Consider the following 10455-nt stretch of genomic DNA (forward strand, 5'->3'; position numbering starts at 1 on the left):
GAACCGCAGGCAGCGAGGGAGGAAAGAATCAGAGGATACAGGGAACGATCTCCACTGCTCAGTACTGAGTCCTCCTCAGAAGACAGAGAAGAGGATAGTGAGTCTGGGGAGGAAGGGGTGCTTCAGAGAGAGGGGGATCCACATCACAGGGGAAAACGGAAGGGGCTGAGCCGTTGGCTCTGTTGGTCTCGAGGGAGAGGGAAAAGAGAAAGTAGTTAGAGCAACGCGTCATGAGAGACGGGTCGCTTTGTTTATTCTGCATGTAATCTTGTCAGAAGAAAATAAAGAAAGGAATTTATGGCTGGCTGCTGGGAGTGTTTTTCTGCTAAGTGCAGCAACGCATGCAGCTGGCTAGCTCACAGGTACCAACGATATGGAGGGAGGCAGGTAAGCTCCACCCTACATATTTGATCACATGATGCACACCATTAGAATGGAAGTGCCCATCAATTTGGGGGGAGGAGTGACCCCCCAAATAGCTTATGGGGGAGACGAAGGGACCTTGGCTCCTATGCGTGGTGCTCAGATTCCTTCAAATCCTCAAATCTTACCACATGGTGCTTAGATCAGACATAAGAGATCACTGTGCCTAAGATGGCCAACGATTGGCAAGTGGGTGCGATTTGTTCAAAGCAACCTCATGGGACAAGCTGAGAGGCTGGTGGGCCTGGCAAGATCAATGGGCTAAAGATATCACACTACGGCTCTAGGATGGTACCCTCTTTAACATTGCACTGGCCTCCCTGTTAGGATACAGTTCCATTCCACCTTAAATGGTCAGGCATGATTGTTGTGTGTCACATGCCTGTTTACTCCCAGCACTGTTCTCTCTGGGAACTTCCGTTTTGTATATAGCTTTTGTTCCGGCTGTTTTCCTGGACATGAATGCAAGCAGTCATGTTTTTCCTTTGTTCTGATCTACGTTGAATAAAGCTGTAAATATGCTCTCCTGGCTGAATCTTCCGTTGTGGAAACTGCAGAAAGGGTGTGCACTAGCCTTGGAATGTGTCTGAGGCTCGTGTCACCAATTGACTGGTGCTGTTCTACGGGAGACGGGGAGATCATCCAGAGACGACGTGGAGGCCTGCCTGATGGCTTTGTCGCCCTGGCAGTATCCCAACACTCCCATCCAAAACCAATTCATGCAGTCTTAAGGAACTGAGATCAGGAAGGGACAAAGCTCCAAAAGGTACACACAACTCTTTGGTTAAGATTTATTGTTAGTTAAGTTTCATGCCAACAAACCATTGGAACACAGGCAGGATGAAGCCCAGGTGGTTCAGTCACAGCAGAAGAACCTGACATCATTAAGTGCTGTGCTATCACCTGGAGCTGGAGCCTCCACCTTTGTTTGGATCCCACAGATGGCACCAGCGGTGCAGCGCTTGCTCCACTGGCCATAAGTACCAAAGGTGGGGGACTCGCCCTCCAGTATCACACCATCTCCACAGCTGAACTGGACGTTGTTGGCTGCTGTATCATCAGCTGGCCCTTTTCGGGATTCAACATTCAGAGTGAAAGCAACCAGGTAGCCCCTGGGGCATTCCTTAACCTCTGTCCACTCTCCCCACCTGCAAAAAAAAGAAGACAATATGATAATGTCTGCCTCTCTGGAAATACGACCCAAATTGGAATGATTTGCTTTCCACCATGAAAGTCAAGAGGGCAGTTACCTCCTTAGATTTTTAAAAGGTGTCATTTGTAGACCTCATCAGGTATAGTGTGTCTACCAAACCTCAACTTCTAAGTAGGGCTGTGTGTTGTGACCCCTGGAGTAGGTGGATCTGCCCTGTGCCACCCGGGGTCCACCCACACCACACCCTCCCAATCTGCCCCTGGAAGATGAAGCTAGAGAATCTTTAAAGGGGTTTTGAACCCCAATCTTCTGTTAAGAATGGGACTGTTTTTTAAGGTAAGGGTGAATCGGTGCCATGAAGCATTGCTGCTCTTGCCTAACAGATGTAAAGCAGAACAACCTCATTCTGTGTGCTGCTGCTGCTTCATGCTTTTCCCTACCTTTGTACTCTGTTGTTGCAGTCTCTTTTCTCTTTGTTATGTGGGGCTTGGGTTCCTCTGAAATTTGGAAGGCAACCTAGAGTTGGTATCCTTAGAGTCTGAGAGCTAAGAATGAGGATGATAGACCCTGACATTATCCTGCCCTGGTGCTGAAACATAATAGATTTCAGCCAGCCTCTCACAGCATCACTTTCCAAGCAACAAAGAGAAAAATCAAGAAGATGCTTACGGTCCGACAGTGGATTGTACAACTGCACCACTACTGCAATGGAGACGGATGCCATTGAGGGAAGTATCATCACCAGTCAATCCTTGTTCTGTCTCTGTCTGGTGCAAATGAGAGAAAGAGACTGCAATGAAGCTGTTTTTGCAAGCTAGGACTCTGTTTTATATTCTTTATTGAAAAATAAAAAGTACAAAATTACAAGTGCACAAAGTAAGATCAGGCACAAAAAGGAAGAAACAAGAAATAGTACCCATGCAGAAAACAAAACGGAAAAAAGATATTGTGTATTTTACAAAAGAGGGGGTGTTATTGTAGTTAATCAAACTAGTCTGAATTTTCCAAAGTAGTAGCTTGCAACATGAATAAGCAGTTGTCTGTTCATAATTACATGTCCCTAATTGTGTACAAGTATTACTGGTTGTGGATTGAGATTTACATTCTGAGCTGCATCAAAAGACAGTAGCTTTTTGGTGCAACCAGTCCAATGGGCCCCAAGTAAGCAAACTTAAAAGGAAAGAAATGATCTTGCTAATGGCTGCCTAAGGCATTCTCAATCCCTCTCTTATGTCTGCATATGCTGCAGCGGGTTTCCTCCAGTTTGTGAAGTTAGGGTTGCCATATTATTTCAAGAAGTAAGAATCCAAACACAAAAAGTTGTTGAGCTTTTTTGAGGAAAGTTATTGAAATCCTGGACATGTCAGCGAAAATCTGGATTTATGGCAACCCTTCTAGAAAGCACCAGAACGTACCTGGGTTACTTCCACACTAACAGTTTAGTCTGTATTTTCCAGTTGGGCGCTCACTTTTCAGGAAGATAAACCTGACCACAATATTGCCAACTCATTGCACTCCAAACTTTACTGTATCCTTGTCCCTTTTTCCTCCAGTCCATCCAATTTTCTTTTATGTAAAATGCAATTCACTCTAAGCCTCTCCAGTGTGGATTGACAAAGTGGCATGGAGACTTTTCAGAGCTATTAAATCTTTAAGCATGGCAGTCAACACTTCAAAGCGCCTAGCAGGCAGCAATATACAGGCAATAGGTTCAGAAAGAAAGATGGGAAGCAACTTAAAATATATATATATTACATTATTGTGACTATTCCTTGGGATCAGGGTATCAAAAAGAAGATCTAGATAAGCCTTTACCTTCAGTGAGAATCCGTATGCATATCCTTTGGGACAGGATTCAATTTTTCCCCATTCTCCCCACTCCCCGCCGTTGGGCACAATGAGGATTGAATTATAGCTTCGATCTCCTGCCTCACAGAGGTGGTAGGTGAGGAACAAGAAGACCACAGCACTGGTAGAGAGATCCATGGCAGGTGGACTGCACCAGATCAAGCTGCAAAAACTGAGTGGAAGAATAACAGCCTTGAGAATTTATTCAGCAGAAAGTGTGGTTCTCTCTCCTCTTCTCAAAATCTTCCTGAATCTTGTGTTTCCCCCTGGAGGGAAGTGTGATTACTTCAGCTTGGACTAAGTGCCTCCAACATCAGAGATACAAACTTTGGCAGGGGCTTCGCTCTAGTAACACAGGAAATTACCTTATTCTAAGCCAGGCTATTGGTTATCTAGCTTAGTTCTGTCTACACTAGAGCTACTCTCCAAAGTTTCAGACAGGGGACTTCCCAGCCCTACCAGGAGATGCTGGAGGATATACCTGGGACCTCCTGCAACACTGATCTACAATTTTTTACATGGAAAGGGCATAGGCTTGCAGCGCCCCTTAGGCCACCCTTCCCCACCCTGGTAAATTCCATATGCTCCGGACTGCAACTCCCATCATCCCCAGCCAGCAAACACGGTGCTGGTTCCAGCTGATGGGAATTGTAGTCCAGAACATCTAGAGATCACAAGGTCAGGGGATGCTGCCATAGATTTGCAACACTTCCAAAGGAATGCATAGTTAAATACCCTGAAATCTTTTGTGAAAAGCGGGGTACACTTTTCACAAAACATAGGGCCTAAGACCACTAACAAGAATGCTTGACTGAATCCCCACTGGTTACGGGCTACTGATCAGGCCTCTGTAATTCTGGCCATGTTGCAACCCTTGTCTTCCCTTCCCAAACTTCTCAGAGCAGAGCATGGTATTTCATCTTACTGTCTCTCAGCTGCCAGGCAGAATGAAAGTGTCCTTAAGCCGAGTGAGGAAATATGAATGTGAGCAGGGGATTTATAGGGGGCAGGACAATGAAGTGTAGGAACTCTCTGTCCTGAGCAACACCTCCTCTGAGCCATCACAAAGCAGAGCATTGGGAAGGCTATGAAATCTTCTTTGTCCTGCCCCCACCCCCATTACCAGTGCCTTTAGGAAATGCCTCCACAACCAGAACCCATTTGCCTGTGAGAGTGGGGAGGGCGGTCAGAAGGGTGAGGACATCATGTCAGAGGTCGTAGGTGAGGAACAAGAAGACCACAGCACTGGTAGAGAGAGCCATGGCAGGTGGACTGCACCAGATCAAGCTGCAAAAACTGAGTGGAAGAATAACAGCCTTGGTTCTCTCTCCTCTGTTCAAAGGGTTCCTGAATCTTGTGTTTCCCCCCAGAGGGAAGTGTGATTACTTCTGGTTGATGAGTAAAACCAATTAATGGCTTTTCTGACTACACTTCTGATTTCAAAAGACAACTCAGAGTTGCTGGACATTGGGGCTAGATCAATTCCTCAAACAGAAAGGCAAGGCAGGATGGCAGGAATTGGCTGATGTTAGCTAACTAACTAATATGTGCAGCTTCCAGTTCCCTTCTGCCTTTCTGGAAGCAGAACCCATGGCAGTGGGAGACTGTTGGCAAAGGAAAAACAAAGATGGTTGAGGGTAATTATCCTTGCAAATTCCTCCTAGGGACAGAGGGGAATAGGCTTCACTCGCAGTTCGTCTCAGTACCTGGCTCTCGCTCCGGCATAGCAGGGAGGTGCTGAGTGCAAAAGCACTTTGCCTGCTGAAAACCCTCCAATGCCTCCATTAAGAAGCAGAGGTTCTCATGTTAATTAGAGCTGAATTGGACTAAAGTTACAGGCGCACGCTAGAAGAGATGAGATCACAAACTGTAGAACAAAACCAACTGCAACAACTTTAAGGTTAAAACTTGAGAGAAGACTTCATCTGGTGCAAAAGATGGTGTGGGGGGAGGGGAGCCTACGGCTTCTTTATTTAAAGTTTTCTTCTCTACATTTATGATTCATCAACCCTCCTCTGAGTGTTAGTTCAAATTATATTTGTTCAAGCGAGGATGGAAGAAATTGGATTATAGATATGGAATATAACATTAGATGGAACTGGGGGGGGGGGGAGGAGAAAGGGAGGGAAGCTCTATTTCGCAAAAGGTGTACGATGGAAACATATAGAGCTAACTCTTCCCCATCCTTTATTATTTACAAAGTGAAGTGAATAACTGAAGGACTTGGAGTTTAATTTAATTGGAAGTGTAATTGCTCATATATCTTCAGTTGGAAGGGAGGATGAAAGGAGTCTGTGAACTTGCCAAGGAACTGATAAGGTTCTTTACTGAGTCATCTGCAGTTCAACAGACCACGCTTCTACCCAGGCTGAGAGGAAAAATGGTAAAGATGGGTTATTTATTGGGACAGAGTGACTTTTGCAGCTGTTGTTAAAGTTGCAAAACAATGAAGCATGGGACAGAACAACAGAGAAATTTCTAGAACAACAATGAGATATCAGTTCTGCCCAAGGCATGATGGATAACAGCAACAACCGGGGGAAAGAAAGACATACTATCTTACAAGGACAGGAAGAAAAACCACGGACAGAATAATTGCCACACACAGGAAGAACAAAGATATAGTTTAAGTTTTTCACTTGTACATTTATAAATCATTTAATGTGTCAACACAAATAGAAATTATTAATATTGCAGTTGTTATATAAGGGATTATTGTTATTATGCAATGAAAATTAATAAGATTTTGGAATGGAGAAATAAAGCAAACAATCAAGCCATCAATTCTAGCACGTGTGGGGCCACTTTAACTAAATTACAATCATACCTCGGGTTACAGACGCTTCAGGTTGCGTGATTTCGGGATACAGACGCGCCAAAACCCGGAAGTACCACTAGATTGTGCTTTGCGCGTGCTCAGAAGCACCTAATCGCAACCCGCGCGTGCGGAGATGAGGCGCTGCGGCTTGCGGATGCTGCGGGTTGTGAACATGCCTCCCACACAGATCACATTCACAACCCAAGAGTCCACTGTAATTCGATATTTAAATTATTGATATCAATAATTGTATTATAAACTGGTATTGTAATAATGAGGCTATTATTGGATTGTAAATGAAAACTAATAAAAATATTATTGGGGGGGGGGGACTAAAATGTGCATTTCTTACCCACCCTTTGCCCATGCTAAAATGTCTCTCCTATGCAAACTCCTTCCAATTTTGTTTTATAGACTTACAACCCCTCAAAAGAAATGCATATTTAAATACCCTGAAAAGTTTTGCGAAAAGTGAGGTACATTTTCACAAAAAGGGCCTAATACCAAGAGCAAGAATACTTTGACTGAATCCCCCCACCCAGCTCTACTTCACTCAAGTCTGACAGTTGACCAGGCCTACATCATTCTGGCTACATTGCAACCCTTGCCTTTCTTTGCCCTCACTTGGAGTTCTGCTTACCGTCTCTCAGCTGCCAATTACTCTACAGGCAGAGGGAGAGAGTCCATAAACTGAGTAATGAAACATGGATGTAAGCAGGGAATTTAAAGGGTTCAGGACAATGAAATGTAGGAACTCTCTGTCCTGAGCAACACCTCCCATGCTCCACTGATCCATCATGGAGCAGAGCAGGCGGAGAGGACTATGAAGTCTTCCTGGTCCTGTGCTTTCCTCACCTCTATTACCAGTGGCTTTTAGGAAGTTCCTGCACAAGCAGAAGCCATTTGCCAGGAGGAGTGGAGAGAGCTACCGGAAGGGCGAGGACATCATTTCAAGACCAAAGACCAGGACCGTACAATTTGCTTTAGAACAGGGTTTGGCAAACTGTCACTCTTCTGCCACATGCGGGTCCTCAGCCTAATTGCCACAAGTCCTCAAGCAGGGAGTTCAGACTTCCAGCAAAAGTGATGTTTCCTTCTCATGGGAAACCACTAGGCATGGAGGAAATGGGGAGGAAGGACAACACATACAGAAGAGGGTGTCAGAGAGAGGGAAAAGAAGGTGTCCTGTACCTTGATAACTGTAGCTCCACTGTATGTATATTTTAGCTTTCTCAAAGAGAGAGTTACAATTCCCTCATCAATCTGCTGTTCAAAAAAGCATTCAGGTGAAGCCATGACAGTTCACTTGGTAGAAATCTGATCTAACTTTGTAGTGTAAATATATCCACAGAATACCAGAACTGCTGAAGTTCACCCTCAGCTTCATAGTACCCTTCAGAATTTTACAGGAAGCCACACTGTGAGGTCTGTTAGAGACCTGCAAAGACCTGTTGGAGGATACAAACAATCATGCGGAAGAAAGGCCAATGTAGAGCTGCAAAGTCTTTGTTTATGAGGAGTGGGGAGATGGTGGCATGAGGCAAGTGCTTCCTATCCGCATACAGCAATGACTATCCCTATGAGCCATAAAAATGGGCCAAGATATACCACACTTGGTGCCTTTAGGTTTGGAAAATCAGCAAGCACCACTTCAGTGAATGAAAGCAATATTGCCCACTACTTTTGTTTGAATGGAAGGCACTTAGGGACACTTAGAGACATCACCTTGCCAACAAAGGTCCGTATAGTTAAAGCTATGGTTTTCCTAGTGGTGATGTATGGAAGTGAGAGCTGGACCACAAACAAGTCTGATTGCCGAAGAATTGATGATTTTTAATTATGGTGCTGGGGGAGACTCTTGAGAGTCCCATGGACTGCAAGAAGATCAAACCTCTCCATTCTGAAGGAAATCAGCCCTGAGTGCTCACTGGAAGGACAGATCCTGAAGCTGAGGCTCCAATACTTTGGCCACCTCATGAGAAGAGAAGACTCCCTGGAAAAGACCCTGATGTTGGGAAAGATGGAGGGCACAAGGAGAAGGGGACGGCAGAGGACGAGATGGTTGGACAGAGTTCTCAAAGCTAGTAACATGAGTTGACCAAACTGCAGGAGGCAGTGGAAGACAGGAGTGCCTGGTGTGCTCTCGTCCATGAGGTCATGAAGAGTTGGACATGACTAAATGACTAAACAACAACACTTTTCATAGAATCATAGAGTTGGAAGAGACCACAAGGGCCATCGAGTCCAACCCCCTGCCAAGCATTTGTTTGAATTTTGTTTGAATGGAAGGCACTTAGGGACACATCCAGACAAGGAAGCAGACCTGAAAAACATGGCGCCTACTCTGGATGAAAAGCACTCCAACGGAACAACAGCAAGAGCTACAACAGCTTTAGTGAATGCTTTGAAGGAAGAAATGTCTATGCAATTGATGTCTGTTTCTGCAATGGGACTTTTCTTTTCTTTTCTTCTTCCGCCAGCTCCTCATCTCCCCCTAAAAATCTGCTCTGGAGGGTTCCCCAACCCTTTGGAGCACCTTTTGAGGTTCTGCAGGGGGTGCAAAGGGAGGAAAGGAAGTCCCATTGCTCAAGGGAGTGTTCTCCACTCAAGTACACCCATGACCTTTAATTTCTAAAACAGATTATTGACTCTAGAAAACTGGCTAATCCAAATACCAAAGCTAACTGCTGAAACTAACTGCTGCTTGAAGGCAAGCACTGAAACAAATTGCTGAACTGTCCATTTCACCATTTTTTTGCTGAAATGACTCATTCATTGAAATGAATTTTTATCAGCTTAATCTGATACACTATAACCTTACAGGGCTGGAGGTAGTCTTGTGTCCATTATCCATGATCTTCCTGTTAGATTAACTGAAGTGAGTTATGCGTGGGGTGACTTTGAAAACAGTACAGAAAGTTCCACATGCGGTATCAAGGTTCATAAAGGGTTTGTGGACAATTTCACTATATTGCACTAGTGATTTATTGTCTACTCCTTAAATGGCCTGGGAGCAGCTTACCTCAAGGATCACCTCCTCCCAGGTCTACTTACCTGGATCCCGATATCATCATCAGAAGCTCTCTTCCAGTGCTCCTGGATTCAGGGTCTTATAGGTGGTGTCAGCCTAGTTATGAAATGCCTTCCCTGGAAAGGCCCACCTGGTGCCATCTTTGTGGTCTTTATTGTCCGAAGTTTTAAAACTGAACCTTTGTATTCATAGGGTTTTTGATGCGTGCTGTTTTTTTTTTTAGTGATGTTGTATATTCATCTTTATATTGTCTTATGCTTCACTATTGAAACTGTTGCTATTTAACACTGGACTGTGGTGGCTGCTTCTATTGAGATATATTTTATTGATTAAATGTGTTTGCCCAGAGCAACACAAAGTGGCTTACAACCAGCCATTAGTGCACTTTAGGGAGCAATCCTATGTTTCTTAGAGGGCATCGCCATGTCCCAGTTCTCTTTTGGCAACATCTCTTCCCCCATCTCTTCATTTCACTTTAGGAAGCTGTTGTGCAAACTTCTGGCTTACTGCATTCTGAGGCCTTTTCCTCCCCTTAGCCAGGTGACCTCTGCATTTTCCTAGGGCTGAGCACTATGGGAAGCAGCTCCTCCTAACCCACTTCTGTCTGCCATGACCACAAGAGGTAAATGTTTCACCTTGTCACCCCTAGTTTGCTCACACACACTCTGACACACATGCTGCCTGTATCTCCTCTTCCTGCTCCTCTCACAGCTGATAAGAAGGGACACACTTATTCTTCATTTCATTTAATTTTTATTGGTGAAAGAACAGAACAGGCAATCAATGAAAGTATGATACTTGCGTATGAGAGAAATAAAAGGAATTCTGAAAGAGAAAATAACATATATAATGTATATTGTCACAAAAATTGGTATTCCGGTGATTCATAAATGAACTTCATTCCATCTTTCAATAAATTTGTCTGGTGAATGTCTTTTTTATTAACCTCTATTTTGCTTGGCCCCTTGCGCCCATCCTTCTCAATTTCCCAACTTTATTTTCCATCTTTCTTTCTTTCTTTCTTTCTTTCTTTCTTTCTTTCTTTCTTTCTTTCTCACTCCATCTGTTGTTTTCGCTTTCTGCATCTGTGTCTCTTTCTGTTTGTCCTCTTCCAATTTTTTTTTTTTTTTTTTTACTTTAATGGTTTTCCGAAGAGACCCCTGGATGAAGCATTCCAGTCTA

General features: G+C 44.2%; 1 pseudogene across 1 annotated transcript; it reads right to left on the bottom strand.

The window, feature by feature from the left end:
• Positions 1-1279: 1279 nt before the first annotated feature.
• LOC308476357 (vitelline membrane outer layer protein 1 pseudogene) lies at positions 1280-3562 on the bottom strand (annotated as a pseudogene). The gene is made up of 3 exons: positions 3392-3562; positions 2246-2343; positions 1280-1571 (listed from the first exon to the last, which is right to left on the bottom strand). The product of its transcript is annotated as a vitelline membrane outer layer protein 1 pseudogene (transcript).
• Positions 3563-10455: the final 6893 nt, after the last annotated feature.

The sequence above is a fragment of the Podarcis pityusensis genome, assembly GCF_964106645.2.
Source record: "Podarcis pityusensis genome assembly, chromosome: 4".
Taxonomy (NCBI): Eukaryota; Metazoa; Chordata; class Lepidosauria; order Squamata; family Lacertidae; genus Podarcis; species Podarcis pityusensis.